Here is a 17785-nt window from a genome sequence, read left to right as displayed (position 1 = left end):
AACCTCCAAAAATAGCTCTTGGCCTCCTATAGATCCTCTGTAGCCTCTTGTAGAATCCCCTGTAAGTTGTTTTTCGAAATCTGATTGCAATGGAAGTATTCAGAAGGGTAATAGGGGCTTCTTCGGATCTCTCCACACCTTCCTCCACCTTTGCAAAAACCAAGTCCATCTTCCTTCACCACCAAAAATCTGCACAATCACAATCAGATAAATCCCAAGCATAATAATTTCACATAAAAACACTCAAAAGCACAAAACAATGTTTTCTTCTCATTTCTTTTCAGAAGTAGCTTTAATAAATGAAATTTACCTTTTCAATACTCAATGGCACTCATTTCATCAGTTTTTATCTCTTTCTGCAAAAGTAAGGTTAGTAGGTAAATTAGGGTTTGCTTTTACATTACAATCTTCTTTCTCTTTCTACATGTAGAATAGTCCTCGTAGAGTTAGCTTTCTTTTATCACAGTTAAAAACTTCTTCTGAGAATTCATAGAAGTTGGCTTAAGCTCCTAGTGATCTTGCGTCAGCTGACCAAGTGACGGCTTGCAGTAAGAGCTAGTACTTGTGCATAGAGTACCGTCACTTCCATGTTTATTACGAACTACCGGGTTGATAAAAGTAAACTAGGAAGCCCTAGGAGTTGCAGAATTATTGCAGCAATACTGGTGCTCACCACCAACACATTTACCAATGCAGTTACTTTTTCATTTCCTTTTTCCTTTTCCTTTGCATTTGCATTTTCTTTACCATTATCACCTTTTCCATTGCCTTTTCCATCAATGACAACACATTTCCAATAGCATAGTAGTGCTTTATATGGAGAGATATAATTATTTTTGTAAATCAAATCAATTTCTATATTATTTATGTCATTTCATTGTCATGTCTAAGAAATGTTCAAGGAATATTGAAACATTTTTTTGGTCAATTTGCTAGGTTTTCATTATAATTTTCATAGTTAAGTAACTAGAAATTGCACCACATGTTAATAAGGAAATGTCGTAAGGTGGTAGCAGAGGAAAGAGTAGCATAGAAGAAAAAATAGGTGATATGTTATGAAATTTAAGAGTATTTAAAGTATAAATATGAATTTATTTATTTAAAAAGAAATTTTAGGTTTGGAAAATTGTTTGGATAAAGAAATTGTTTATTTAATTTTGTCTTACCTTATAGTTTGAGATTTCTTTTTTTATCAAGCGCACAATCCAAACAACAGCGTGCAGTGTTGATTTTATTATTTTTAAAAATAAAATGCAAGTCCCACAAAATTTGTGAGAGAATATATTGAACCATATACAAACAACTTTTGTTTCCATTGATTTTTTTTTCCTTTGCAATTGCACCAGAAAGGAAACATCATAAGTGGATAACATATGGAAGAAAAGCATAGATGAAGACAGGTTTGATATGTTATGTGATATAATGATAGTATATATGTTAATCTAAGAATTAGACAAAATAAGAAGCAAAATACCAATGGATTATCAATATTACATAAGAGTTTTATCAGCCTTCGATAATTAGTTTTGAAATCCAAAACCATACATATTCAACGATGAAAATGAATGATTAAAATTACCTTAAATGATATAATAATGTAGGACTAACATCAAATAGGTTGTGGGATGTACATTCCAGTCACCCTGGAAGGTCAATGCCTTAGAGGCACAAAAGGACCCACCGTGAAGGAATGAGAGGCAAAATATGCTTCCATGGAACCAAGTCATGGAGTTTTCAAAGATATTGATCATAAGAGTGATCAACAGGTAGACACTCCAAAAATTCTAGAAAGATGTAGAAAGAGGTAGATCCAAGCGATGATTGTCGAGTAGTACTAACAGTTCTGATGCTAAACAATCATAGCTTCTTCATCCAATTCTTCAACATTAAATACTTCAATAAAGATGTGTCATGAGACATCATGACATCATGAGACCATTCAACTTAATGCCTTATCTCTATTAACATGTGAGATACACATCTCAAACTAGATAATTCTTACTACAATGTTGATCACAAGTCGAGTCCATGCACTTCTACATAAGTGCTTTATCCAATACCGAAAAGACACTTATGTGGTAAAAGGATCAATTAACTGATGAGATGCACTTACAAATGAGACCTGCATATAAACGTAGCAATAGTAAATTGTGAAATAAAACACAACATATTTCTGCAAACTATTCTTCTTTCTTTATCTGACTAGGCAAATGAGTACAGAATCATAGATACACAAAACACACATTGCTTCTATGCAGATGGGATGTGTAAACAATGATATACCATTTTCTAGATCTTATGTAATATATTTGCAATTCAAACATGATTGTTTTGTCTCACAAATGAGATCCAAAATCCACACCTAATGTCCCAATTGACGTAGCAAAAACATAACTGACTTAATGACAAGATTCTAAGAGGCCTACACCTGATGTCCCAATTGTTGTAGGAGAAACGTAACTGACTTAATGACAACATTCTAAGAGGCCTGCACTTTTCTCTAGATCTGAAATACAAAAATTCTAGTTTCAGTTCAATGATGGAATGAATCACCAAATGAGGCTTGTGTGCTCCAAATAGCCCATGCCATAAAGATACATAAGTAGCAAGGTTAAATTTTGGAATGCAGCAAAAGATATTTCTAGATATTCTTTCTGACTTTATCTGACCAGGCCAACAAGTTTAGGTAAGTGACAACCACATTGCTTCTATGTAGATGTGATGTCAAAAAAATGTACAAACATTGTAGTCATGTCAATTATCATTGATGCTAAAGAAAATCATTTTTGAAGCTTGCAAGAAGAGACTTATGCCTTCCAAAGAACCCATAACTGATGTAAAATTAGAACCACAAAAATACTTAGTATAAAATATTTACAAGAATACTGAATAGCTTTCCTAGTTTGGTCATAATATTCTATGCACATTTGTGGTTTATGTCAATATTAATTGATGTTAAAAGAATAACATTTCTGAAGTTTTATGTAAAAGGAACTAATGGATTTCAAAGGGCCCTACATAGGAATGCCCTATTATGATACCATTATTTTGAAAGCAAAACCACCAGAATACTATGTAAAAGATGCACATTCTACATTGAGCACCTTTCCTACTTTAGTCATCATCTTCTAAAAATTTGAATCATGGATCTCAACTTCATTTCATCGTTTCTCTCACTAAAGGCATAACGGCATAGGTGTTGGATTCACTCTCTTTGGCTTGCTTCGCCAAACTAGATTCGGAGCTTCGTTGAATTCTTCAAGACTATTGGATGAAGATTTAACAGATCCATTTTCACCAGGAGGACTTGTATCACTCTCCTGTTTTAGCTTTGACATTATTGGTCCACTTTTCTTATTGAAAGGAGATGGTCTCATTTTTCTCACTTTCTTCTCAGGGTATTTCTTGTAAGGTGATGGTTGTACAATTTCACAACATCATCAATAGAAGTAGGCTTCATCATTTCATCAATCAACTTTTCTCCCTGGGTTGGCCTTTTGGGTCCTCTCTTTCTAGGTACAGGGGCAATAGTTGTAGAATTAGAATTTTTAGGGTTTTTTTCGAGGGCTTGGAGGCCTTATCAGCAATAGGCTTCTTTGACCCCTTCCTAGGAATGGATTCCTCATGATCAGTGATGTCATCTTCATAAATTCCAAAACTAGAATCACCATCACTAGCAATATTGGCCTTCTTTGTTCTCCCATTGGCAATATTCCCTTTTGCAGCAACCTTCCTTGGTTTTCTCTCTCCCTCCTCTTATTTTTCTTCTTCTTTGGGAATGGTTTCCATTGTATAATCTTCATCTAACATCTCAAAGTAGACAGGGGAAGCCTCTTTTGCTTGTCTAGTGGTCTCTTTCTTATTGGGTGTGGAGCATGATTATTTAGAGGTCTTTGTTTCAGCCGGATGTATACCACAGGAAGTTTGTACATGCCTCCACGCGAGGGGGTGTGGGGGGGACTTGTCCCCCCCGCGAGGGTTCGGGGGAGCCGATCCCCCCCCCCCCCCGACTGGGGGATCCATGGGCAAGCAGTCCCCCGGCGAGGGTTTGAAGGGCAGCACCCCCGAAGCTAAAAACAGATGTAAAATTTCCTTGTAAAAGTATAGTAATTTCTAGTCAATTTGGGCCGTTTATTAGGCGGATGATCTATCGGTAGAACTTATGTTTAGTTTAGGGTTTTTTCCCTAGAAGGCAACCCCTCTCTTTGTATGAGGGCATTGTATTGAGCTTGTGTAATAGATGTGTATTCTCCGAGTGAGAAACAGAGAGGTGAGATGTGAGAGAAAATAGAGGATATTACAGTGGATCTATTGCAGGTTGTGTCTCTTCATTTTGATAGATAATAGAAATGAAGGACTAACTATTCGGGGTGGACGTAGCTCAAACTGGGTGAACCACGTATATCTGTGTTTCTCTAGTTTTACGCGTTTTCTGTGTTTATATTTATGCAATATTCTATGTGTTCCATTGTTCTGTAATATATAATTTTCTAATTAGTATTAGAGTCGAAGATCTATTTGGCTGATAAACTCATAGGAATGAAGGGTTCCTCGTTCGAGTGGGAACAATAGTAGAAGATGGTAAGTTTAGGGTTGAGAAATTTAATGGCCAAAACTTCTCGTTGTAGAAGATGCAGATGGAATATTATCTGTATCAGAAAGATTTGTACCTACCATTGGGTGGAAAAGCAAAGATGCTGACAGGTATGACTGATGAAGAATGGAACCTTATTGATAGAGAGGCACTCAGAATAGTATGGTTGTGCCTCGCAGCATTGGTCACCTTCAACATTTCAAAGGAAACAAAAACAGAGGCTTTGATTAAGGCATTGGCGAAACTATATGAAAAACCCTCGGCCTCAAACAAGGTATTTATTATGAAACGGTTATTTAATATGAAGATGTCAGAAGGTGGATCTGTTGCAAACAATTTAAATGATTTTAATACTCTTACAAGTCAATTAAGTTCTGTAGGGGTAAACTTTGATGATGAAGTTAGAGCTCTGTTATTCTTGTGCTCATTGCCAGAAAGTTGGAATGGTTTAGTAATGGCCATTAGTAACTCTATTTATGGATCTAGTACTTTAAAGTTTGATGATGTTGTCAGTGCTATCCTTAGCAAGGAAATGCGACGAAAAAGCTACGGTGAGACATCGGGTAATGATTTAAGTGCAAAGTCTAGGGGAAGAAAAATGGAAAGAGGAAAGAGCTCAGGATATTGCAGTAAATCAAGGGAAGGAAAATCCAAGTCCATATCGGGGATAGTGTGCTAGAAAAGTGGAAAGAAAGGACACCTAAAGAAAGACTGTAGATCTCGGAAGGGAAAAGAAGGAGATGCACAATAAGAAAACAATCATGAAGAAAATGTGATATGTGAGGTGTTACAAGATGCTTTGATTCTTTCTTTCGAAAATATTACTAATTCCTGGGTGGTAGATTCAAGGGTCTCATTCCATGGCACACCTGTTAAGAAATATTTTCATGACTATGTTCAAGGAGATTTTGGACAAGTTCGTTTGGGTGATGATGAACCCTGTAAAATTGTTGGAATGGGTAAGGTTCTTGTAAAACAGCAGAATGGAAACCAATGGCTACTAGAGGAGGTAATGCAAGTTCCATATCTGAAGAAAAATTTGATTTCAACAGGGCAGTTAGGTAGTGAAGGTTGTGTGACAACTTTCACAGATAAAGCTTGGAAGGTAACCAAAGGAGCCCTGGTAATAGCAAAAGGTGAAAAGGTTGGTACATTGTATTTATGCAATGGTATTTCTAACTCCATTAATGCTTTAACTTCCAAAGGAGAAGATGTAGCATTATGGCATCATAGGCTCGAACACATGAGTGAGAAGGGGATGAAGATTCTTCACTCAAGGAATTTGTTGCCGGGTTTGAAGAATGTTGATTTGGACTTCTGTGAGAATTGCATTTATGGAAAACAGAAGAGAGTCAGATTTCTCGAAGTTGGGAAAGAAAAGAAGAGTGAAAAATTAGAGTTTGTGCATACAGATGTATGAGGACATGCTTAGGTATCATCTCTCGGTGGCTCTCGTTATTATGTCACTTTTATTGATGATGCAACTAGAAAAATTTGGATTTATTATTAAGAATAAATATGATGTATTTGATACTTTCAAGAAATGGAAAGCTTTGGTTGAGATTGAGATAGGAAATAAATTGAAGTGTCTCAGATCAGAAAATGGAGGTGAATATTGTAGTAAAGAGTTTAATAGGTACTGTTCATAGCATGGAATTCGTAGAGAGAAGACAGTTCCAAGAACACCACAAGAAAATGGTCTGTCAGAAAGGATGAACAGAACAATCATGGAGCATGCAAGATGCATGAGATTGCATGTAGGATTGCCTTTACAATTTTGGGCAGATGTTTTAGATATTGTTGCTTATCTAATAAACAGAGGGCCTTCAAGTTCCTTGGATGGTGGTGTTCCAGAGGAAGCATGGATAGGTAAAAAGGTAAACTACTCCTTTTTAAAGCCTTTTGATTCTGAGGCCTTTGTCCATATTAATAAAGAAAATAGAACAAAGCTTGAGGAAAAATAAAAAAAAATGTACATTTATTAGATATGGTGTTAATGATTTTGGTTATCCCTTATATGATTATGAAAATCACAAAATCATTAGGAGCAGAGATGTAATATTCAATGAAAAGGTCTTGTATAAGAATCAGTTGCAGGAAAAGAAACAGGAAAAAGAAAACAAAGAATACACAGTTCTTGATGAGATCACTAAAAAAGTAAAGGTTCCTGAAAATAATAATAATCAACAACCACAACAACAACAACCACCACAATAGCAACAGGCACCCCAAACACCTGAAAGTGGTGTTAGAAGATCTACCAGGATAAGTATACCCCCTGAACGATACTCTCCTTCATTATATTATTTATTGTTGACTGATTATGGTGAACCTAAATTTTATGAAGAAGAAATGCAGGCTAAAAGCAGGAAGAAGTGGGAGCTAGCCATGGAAGAAGATATGGACTTTGCAATGCATAACCAGACTTACGACTCAGTCAGGTTGCCTGCAAGAAAAACTACATTGAAGAATAAATGGATTTATAGACTTAAGGGAGAAGATGGAGGAATACAAAGGTACAAAGCTAGACCTGTGGTGAAGGGTTTTGCACAGAAGAAAGGTATTGATTTTGATGAAATATTTTCTCCTGTTGTTAAAATGACTTCAATGAGAACTATTTTAAGTCTAGTAGCAGTTGAAGATTTGCATCTTGAGCAGTTAGATGTAAAGACAACCTTTCTCCATGGGGATTTGGAGGAAGAGATATATATGCAGCAGCCACAAGGATATGAGGTAAAAGGGAAGGAGAAACTAGTTTGTAGGTTGAACAAGAACTTGTATGGCTTAAAACAGGCTCCAAGGCAGTGTTATCTAAAATTTGACAAGTTTATGTCTGAACAAGGTTATATTAGATGTCACTTTGATCATTGTGTTTATCTGAAAGATCAAAATGATGGCAGCTATATTACATTATTATTGTATGTAGATGACATGCTTGTTGGAGGGTTTAACATGCAGGAAATAAATGTGCTCAAAAGAAAATTGGCAAATTCATTTGCAATGAAGGATTTGGGAGTTGCAAAACAAATCCTTGGTATAAGAATAACTAGAGACAGGAAAAATCGCAAATTAATATTGTCTCAGAATGAGTACATACAAAAGGTGTTGAAAATATTTAATATGCACAATGCTAAACCAATTAGTACACCTTTTGCTAGCCATTTCAAACTTAGTAAGGAAATGTGCTCAAAGACCCAAGAAGACATGGATTATATGTCTAAAGTTCCATATGCATCAACAGTTGGAAGCTTAATGTATGCAATGGTCTGCACAAGGCCTGATATTGCACATGCAGTGGGAGTTGTAAGCAAGTACATGAACAATCGAGGAAAGGAACATTGGATGGCAGTGAGATGGATTCTTAGATATTTGAAAGGTACCACAAATCGAGCATTATGCTTTGGTGGTTCAAACATTTCTCTACAGAGACATGTTGACACAGATATGGCAAGTGACAGAGATAATAGGAGGAGCACTATAGGATATGTATTTACTGTAGGTGGAACAACTGTAAGTTGGGTTTCAAAAATCCAAAGTGTTGTTGCAATTTCAACAACAGAAGCAGAGTATGTTGCTGCTACAGAGGCTAGTAAAGAAATGATTTGGTTACAAAGATTTATGGGTGAACTGGGTAAGGAGCATGATATGGGCACGTTATATAGTGATAGCCAAAGTTCCATTCATCTTGCAAAGAACTCAGCATTTCATTCCAGGACTAAACACATACAGCTTAAGTACCATTTCATACGATCAGTGTTGGAAGATGGAGAGTTGAAGCTGGAAAAGATACACACTAGCCAGAATCCTGCAGATATGCTAACAAAAGTTGTAACCAGGGAAAAACTGAGAATATGATCAGTTTCAATTGGTCTTCAAGGATGACGATGAAGATGAGAAACAACCAGGTCTAAAGAGGAGTCATTGTCCAGAAAATGAAGCAGCGGTGGAGTTGCTACAATCATTATCCAAGTGGGAGATTGTTGGTTCTGGAGCATGATTATTTAGAGGTCTTTGTTTCAGCTGGATGTATACCCTAGGAAGTCTGTACACCCCTCCACGCCGGGGGGGGGGGGGTGTGGGGGGGACTTGTCCCCCCTGTGAGGATTCGAGGGGGCCGATCCCCTCCGGCTGGGGGGTCTAGGGGTTAGCGGTCCCCTAGCGGAGGTTTTGGGGGCAGCGCCCCTGAAGCTAAAAACAAATGTAAAATTGCCTTGTAAAAGTATAGTAATTTCTAGTCAATCTGGGTCATTTATTCGGCGGATGATCTAACGGTAGAACTTACGTTTAGTTTAGGGTTTTTTGCCCTAGAAAGAAAGACCTCTCTTTGTATGAGGGAATTGTATTGAGGTTGTGTAATAGATGTGTATTATTCAAGTGAGAAATAGAGAGATGAGACTGTGAGAGAAAACAAAAGATATTACAGTGGGTCTGTTGTACGTTATGTCTCTTCATTTTGCTAGATAATATAAAGGAAGCACTGGCTATTTGGGATGGACGTAGCCCAAACTGGGTGAACCATGTATATTTGTGTCTCTCCGTTCTTATGCATTTTCTGTGTTTATAATTATGCAATATTCTATGTGTTCCATTGTTATGTAATATATAATTTTCTAACATTTCTGCTTTGGTTTAAAATCTTTAGTTGGTGAATTTTGCTTGCTTCTTTGGTCCTCAAAAAATGAAAATTGAAAAAAACACAAGTACTTAGATTACGGAATGCAAATTTATATTAGAAGAGACTGAATTTCTTAAACAACAAAAGTTCTCTCTTGAAAAAATATCAATTGGTGCAAACTAAATATGATGAGGAACCTGATTGATCTGTTGATAAGCCATGGTTATAAGATGCCAGTTGATCCTGCAGGCTGGTATCTAATTCGTCATCCTCGTCGCTTTCCACTTCCTGAAAATATCTTATTCACATCATCCATGTTAAACAAAAACATAAATTGGATCCTAGAGAAATAAATAGAAAGTAACTTAAACAAACCATTTTTTTTTGCAGGCCTTTTCTTCTTGCCTCCACACTTGGGTTTCACAATTTCTACTGATAGATGTTAGGCATATACATCAAAAAAAATTCAACCACAAAGATGACATTTATAACAATTAATGTAAATTGCGGTTGATTAAAAACAACATTACCATTATGTGCATTAGTTGTAGTAAGAGAGGTAGTTGATCCCTGATCATAGGTGGTTGATTGGCAATCATTGTTTTAGTAGTTATAATTATTTTGGTATTTTTTCGCTGGTTTTTTCCTACTTGACTGGAGATTTTGGTAGAATCATTTCCCATGTTACTCAATTCGTCATCCTTGGCCTCTTGCAGTTCTTGAGCCTACCAAATTTACAGACAAGTGAGAAAGAAAATATTGCAACTCATTTATCAGACAGGAAGAATCACAAAGATCTGGATGTACCAAAAGTGTCAAAATATGAGGAACATACATCCAAATCCTTTGTAAAGGCATCTGCATCTTAGTACCATAGGTAATTTGGTTTTTCCTTTTTAAGCTCCTCAACATCACCCTCAAGCTTGTATTGCTTAGCACATAATTGTTGTACTTTTTCTAAAGTCAAAGTTCCTATTGCCATGGATAGAACATACTCATAATCTCTAGCACAGACACCCTTTAATGTATCAATGTTGTCTTCAAGAGACTCTTCATCATCTGTTATTGCCCCAGAAATAGCTTCCTCAATAGGTTTTCCCTTCTTGGGAAATGGAGTGAAACCATTGTTCTTCAATTCAAGAAGAAACTCTGCACGTTTCCAGTTACTCACTATGATTTCTCCATTTACAACCCCCACTATGAATCTAACTTTATTGCTAAATTTCAGCAAATCAAGTTGAAAGTTGTCCAATTGGATTTTTTGAATTCACAATTTCAATTCAATGTTAAAAGTGTTCATCCCAAAATTTTGTTGTTTATTATATGAAACAAAAACACAATTTGTCAGAATTTCAAAATTTCAATCCAAGGCATATTTTGAAGAGGCATTTCCAAAAAACATTCTTGGACACAAAGAACTAAGCATTCAATACAAACATATAGCAACAATATCAAGGCAACATAATCCAATAGGTAAAAAGGAAACAAAGAGGAAAAACACAGAAATGGAAAAAAACAAAAGTGTTGGTAATGGTAAGCCATAAATATGGCCCTCGCTAAAGAGGACGATAAAGAAAAACCCTACCTTTCTATTTTCATAGAATTCCAGTTAGATATGATAGAATCCCTCCAAAACTGCAAGTTTATGAGGTAATCCCATTTGGAATTGGTCTTTAACTCATACATTTAAATACAAGATTGAAATCTGCCAAAAAACTAAATAATGATGAATTTCAGGAATGTACCTTGCTCAAGGGTCTTATATTTATGAATGATTCCCTTTGAGTCAAAAACATGCATGTTACTTTTACTGACTTAGATATTTACTTGCACAATTTTCATTTCCATTCTATTTTTCCATTATGAGATATTTACTTGAATAGAGAAAGAATAGTGTCATAGCATGGTCATCTACGGTTGGAATAGTGGTCTCCATTATGTTAAATTGGCTCTTTTCCTTGAAGTGGAATATGGGCCTCAACGGGGCACTTGTCTCACTAGACATTGGGTGGTGGATACCTGCTATTATCCAATTCCTGTATATTACCTGTGGAGGGTGTCCACTCACATGGACTGGATTTTCAAGGGAAACATTTTGTGAAATTTGGCCATTTCTAAAACTATCTGTTGCATCTGGTGTCATGATATGGTAAGTGATTTTGACGTTTGTGATGTGTTTATTTTTTCAAAAAGGAAAAACACACTTGCTTTCATTAAATAAAAAAGTTACCATTCCATGGATTTCTCTTCTATTTCATTTTATCACTCCCAACCATTCATTATATCTAACATTTCCCCTTCTAGGACCCTATCTTTGTTATGGATACTCTATATTTTTTTCAAGAGGGAAAAACACACCATCTTGTATTAAAAATACATATGATGGTTACAAGAATGAATTTAGAGACTAGATCAGAAAGATTTTGTGGAAAAGAGGTTTCCTAAGGTAGCTAGCAAAACCTCCCAAAAGAAAACTACTATGGTAGAAAGTAAAACAGAGACATATTATAGATAAAAAATAGCAGTGCTATTGTATCAAGGTAAAACCAACTCTACATCCAAAATTCGAACAAGAAGGAACAAAACCGTCCAGAAACATGAGGCAGAGAACAACAACAAGAGACAACCCCGTCAAACCAAAAGCATTGGAGGCCATCCTCTGTCTATCTTTCTCTTACATAAAATAACCCTTAGTTTTACTATGTGCCTTCTATCTCTACAGAAGGATTCTACGAATCTTAGACACTTCAACAAAAAAACAAAATCATCACTTAGATAGCTTAAAATTTATATCCTTCATATCTTAATAGTCCCTTAATGAAGGAATGAACCATTTTCAAAAACTAAAAGTTTGATCACTTTTGGATGGATCTTGCATCCCTCCTTGGATAGTTTCTCTGCCACATAGTTTTTTTCACTATAGATATGTGTGAAGGATAGCCTCTTGAAAGTACTAATCAACAATCTTATCTTCTTCATCCAATTCTTTAGCACTGAAGACTCCAATAAAGATTTCATGTTAACCCATTTAACCACTTGTAATCTCCAAAGATGACAATCTCATCAATAACAAACCTTTAGCACAGAATAAATCTCCCCATAATGATAATAACTCCACTCTGTTATTTGAGCCCTCTACATTATACCAACATAAATAAAATATCTTTAACTTCACCATTATTCATTATAGATTTGGAATTCTAAAGCTTTCCAGTGTTGCCAATAGCTTCGAGATTTTGTGTTACAGAATTTTACTTCTACTGACAGGACAAATAAAGAACATGGATATTATTGTTAATTCACTCACTACTTGGTAATAAAAATGAATTTAGATATCTTTATTTAATTTTTTATATGATACATAGAAAACCATTAACCTTAAATGTGAAAAAATATGGAGGATTAATCTACGCTATGAATCAAATCAGTGTCTGTTGAACATTGGAAAAGGTATGTAATTTCCACTTATTTCTTTATCTTTTCCTTTAATTCATAACTTCTTTATATTCTAATATGGGCATACGATGAATGATTATGATAAAGTTAAAGAGATTTTTGATTAACGTAAAATGACTAATTATTACCTTTTTCTATGCAAAAAATGAAGAAAATGGAAGATCGCCATTTCAAAGGAAAAGACAAGGTAAAACCAACTGTTGTCCCTTTGACAGGGAACTACATCCAGATGAGGCAATCGAGATCGGAGCACATGGGCCAGGAAAGGGAAGAAGAAACACCATGTCAGCGTAAGAGGATGAAGAGATAACTAAAGAATAACAATATGGCGAATCCCTCAAGATCCTTTGATCCTGAGGGATCGCTACCTCAAAGCTATCTGTATTTTTGGTATTTCTGCTTGGCCACTATAAAAAGGGACAGTGCTGCTAGCCCAAGGGGCGGATTATTGTTGCATTATAGAATTTGCTGTGTAATCTGAACTTTAATCATCGACTCCCTTTAAAGAGCGATCACTGTAACTCTGTTTTTATGATTAATATATAAACTTCATTAATGGTCCGTTATTTGATTCTAGAGTAACCGTAGCAGTGCATCCCTGGTGGTTAAGGGCCCGGCCCTAGTGGATCACTTGCTTCCTGTATCATTATTTTCTGATTACAAGTCGTGTGTGGTTTGGTTTTCTTTCCTTGCTTCATTCAATAATCTGTTGTTCCTTGACATTTCATTTACTGGCTCTGTTATATTTAATTCGTATTTGAATAGTAAGATTATCATTTGCAACTGAAATGTTATGTTGTTCATTCTGAAATCATATCGCATTGTTGTTCATTTATAGATTGACATTACTATGTAACATTGTTGTTCATTTACAGATTGACATTACTGTTCATTTACAAAGTAACATTGTTGTTCATTTACAGATTGGTATTGTTGTTCATTTAGCTATGGTTTACCTCTAATTGTGATTGTTGTTCATTTGGATTACCATTCCATTGCAACTGCAATTGTTGTTCCCTTATAACTATGGTTAATATTTATTATGCTAAACTCAGATTATTGATTCCATCATTGTAGATTTGTTGTGTATTTACATTTGATTTAGTTCGTTGTTCAATATTTCATAGACTTGCTTAAGCTTGTTCCATTCTCGGTTTGTTGTTCAATTCATTTACTAGTTAAAGATTGCTACTCAGTTCCTTTAGATTACGATTGCTACTTAATTCATTCTTGTAAGTTAAGTTTTTTTGTTTTTCAATAGATTAGTTGTTGTTCCCTTTTTTTGTTAATTTATTTGTCATTTCAAGTAATTGCTTTGGTGTGAATAGAACGATCTGCAACTGTAGCAAACATTAACTATTGCTATCTAGTTCCCATATTGGAGATCTTCTATTTGATTGCTTTTCATTTGCATCAGTTTACAAAGGAACGAGTTATCATTACTACATCCTTGACTGATGAGTGTTGTAGTTTCTTAAGTGAATGATTTAGTTACAAAGCATTTTAGTTTCTTGCCATTACATTTAGAATTTGGTTCCAACATTTATTTACTTTCGTAAAAGCACTATACTACTATCATTACTCTTGACAAGTGACCGCCTCAGACTGAGTACACTCTTGAGATAACAAATCATACCTAGATTGATAATTAATGTAGGGTAAATAGAGGTTAAAAAGACCCTTTTTACTACCCAACATTTTGGCATTGTTGCCGGGGAAGAGTGTAGCCATTTGTTTCTTTTGAGAGTAGTGTAAGTACCTACTAGGAGAGAGTTGGGTTTTAAAAACGGAAGGTAAGAACCTGCGTACGGAGCATGTAACAGCCCTGCTCCCCTGCCCACTTTCCTGCAAATTTGTTGTTATTTTGGGTAGAAATCGGCATTTGATTTGTTTGCATGACTAAGCAGAAAAAGCTTGAAAAGAATCTTAAACCACTATCCAAGCTTGATAAAGCTGACGGGTTGGTGTTCCTTTGTCGATCAACCTTTATAGATGAAATTCTTAAGAAGCAGAATCTCAGCCTTTAGTAGGAGCTAGAAACGCTGCTTCTAGACAACCTACTAGTTCCCTTCAAGCCACAGAATCAACATCTGTAGCCTTTGCTGAGGTGCATAGCCAAACAGAAGAGCAAGATTTTCCAGAAATTGATAATTCTAGCCCAAAATCATTACAAGAAGTGAACCTTAGTAATCTCCGTGAAGGGAGAGGAGAAACAGGGCGAACTGAAGAACCAAGATCTCCTCTTGGAATAGCTCAGCCATTAAGTAGCCCAGATAAGGGAAGTGCTGTAAAAATCATCCAGAACGAAGTTGAAGAACCTCAAGAGCTAAAATCCCCCCAGACATTAGTTCAGCAAGGAACTCTCATCATCCCAAACAAAGGAAGTGCTATTAAGGCCATTCCTATTAAGGCCATTCCTGCTCCTTCTAGCTAGCCTAGGAATACCCTCCTAGAAATCCCAGAAGGTTATTGGCACATATTTGACCAAATGGCCTAGAACCAGCAAACCCCCCAAACCTCCACACTGCAATATCCCATTGTAGATGCTGTAGTCAATGCACCTATGAAGGCCATTCCTCTCCAGCACATCCCTACATTCCATGGCCTAACATCGGAGGACCCAGATGAATTTTTGTTTGAATTCGATGTATTGTGCAGGGGGTATGACTATACCACCGATCCCCAAAAGCTGAAATTATTTTCCTTTACATTAAAAGGAGCTTCTTTACGATGGTTTATGGGGTTAGGTGGAGGTGTTTTAAATGACTGCGATCAAATGAAAGGTTCCTTCCTAAAGAAATATCAGGATTATTGTAGGTCTAGAGAGTTAAATGATGAAATATTTCAGATGGTAACTAGACCTAATGAGACACTAGAAGAATAAGTTTAACGTTTTCACTATAATCTTCAAAGATCTTTGTATAAATCATTACCCTTACTTAACAATGTATTAAAAGCAACATTAATTAAAGGCATGAAGGAACAATGGCTTGAAACACTAAATATTATGGGAAAATGAGACATCTATCAAGAAGATTTTGCTAACATCATTGATTTATGTATCAGGAGCTCATGAGGCAGCACAAGGCTAAAACCAGCGGAACATGATAGGTATATAAGGGACAACAAGATCTCTGGAGAAGGAGTAACTCGTGCAAAAATCAAAAACTTACTAGAGAATTTCAAAACTGATATATTGGGGACTCTAACAACGCAGCTCGATATTATGCAAGCGAAATAGAAACAAGAAGAAGCATAGAAAAATCTGGCAATATTCCGTCCCAGATGCAGAAAGAAACACAACCAAAAAGAGTGCCCATTAGATGCAGTTCAAGTCTTCACTATTTGTACAAAAGACCACTCTACGGAGAACTACCCCTCACCCGTGTACCTACTTAATTAGCACCATCAATGGTAGCCGCAACAATTAGGTATGTTCCTCGATCCATCTTCTTCTTTCCAGCCTCCATAATATCATGCTCAGCAATATAATACAATGTGGCAAAATCAACCTCCCTTCTCAAACTGGTCACAACAACCATTTCCTTCATCATCACCATGGCTGAATCAAGCAAGCCAATGTAATTGACCAAATTTTCCCTACACTCCACCATATTGGCAAAACAATGCATATCCAATGCAATGGTCCCCTCCCACTTCGCAAAGTCAAGCCTGGAAGACAAACTAGCAAAGACCGATGAATCAGCCAGTAGGAACCATTCCACTTCCTCAACCTACATTGTGGGCGCTACAATAAAACCCCCAGTCCAACTTAAGACCGCAACTCCCAGCCCAACCCAACCCGAACCAAAATAAAATATCGGTTCAATCCGTTCAAATAATTGAAACACCAGAACTAGAAATCGATCTAAGGGAGTGCAACAACCTTTAATTTAAGGTCTGGACGCATTATAGAAACTGAGGGAGATAAAAATGTTCAAGTTGAAAATCAGTTACCCGTAGAACAACCATTACAAAAAGAAGATGTGGTCAGAAAACAAACTCATGACCAAGCAACCACATCCTCTCCCCCATTCCCATAACGATTAATCATATCGCACCCTATAGAACATCCTGACTTTGATATTCTGGGAGAACTAAAAAATTTGTACATAAAAATCCCACTCCTCCAAGCTATCCAAGATATCTCAATATATGCAAAGACCATCAAAGAGCTATGTATAAAAAAACCAAGGAGGAGAATAAAAAATAACTCAACAATCCAAGTAGTTGGCACCCTATCTGATCTATTATCAGGAAGAGAAGCACCCATCAAATATGAAAACCCAGGAAATCCATTAATGATAGTGAAAATCAATGGAAAAACCTTTCCAAATTCCTTAGTTGATTTAGGGGCTACAATTAATATTTTAACAGCCACCACTTGACAAAAACTAAGCATTACATCAGTAGAACCAACCACCACCTTATTAGAACTGGCTGACCAATCTGTATTTAGGCTAGAAGGTACACTACATGATGTCATGGTATCTGTTGATTCCTAGTAATATCTTGTCTACTTTCCGATAATAAGCCCCAAAAACTAACTTGATGGACACCCGTTAATTTTAGGCAAACCTTGGCTTTCGATCGCTAATGCTTACATTGGCTGCCGACAAGGCAGTATGACCATAACTAGAGGGAGTAACATCAAGAATCTAGCCCTATGCCCTCCAACCCAGCCAAGTGTAACAATAATAAAAATTAACAAACATCCTGTATCATACCTCACAGAAAACATTAGATCCCCATTAAACATAGAAGATGCCCTCGATTTTAAAGATCAAACAGAGGATGATGTTATGAACAACTTTATTAACCAAGCTGAATCCATATCCCATGTACAATGTCACATGATAGAGGCAGCATTTGACAATGAACTAGAAGAAGATCCTATTAAAGACACTCATGATCAAACAATACCCACTACCTCTGTTTCAAATAGCAAAACTAAGGAGATTGAGTCAAGAAAAACCTTGAACACCAATAATAACCTAACTCCTGAGCAAGAAGAGAAGCTGGTCCAACTATTGAGAAAATACAAGGAAGCTTTTGCATGGGATTATCCGGATATGAAGGGAATCAATCCCCATCTATGTACGCACCACATTTATACAGAA

The 17785-nt window shown here is 36.2% G+C and overlaps 1 pseudogene; it reads right to left on the bottom strand.

Annotated features, from left to right (window-relative positions):
* Positions 1-3176: 3176 nt before the first annotated feature.
* On the bottom strand, positions 3177-10191 carry LOC149256081 (uncharacterized; annotated as a pseudogene).
* Positions 10192-17785: the final 7594 nt, after the last annotated feature.

This window comes from Pinus tabuliformis, chromosome 7 (genome assembly GCF_031772625.1).
Source record: "Pinus tabuliformis cultivar Carrire ecotype Pingquan chromosome 7, CPIR1, whole genome shotgun sequence".
Lineage (NCBI taxonomy): Eukaryota > Viridiplantae > Streptophyta > Pinopsida > Pinales > Pinaceae > Pinus > Pinus tabuliformis.
Note: the sequence above shows the minus strand (reverse complement) of the source record. Positions and strands in the feature narration are given on the sequence as shown.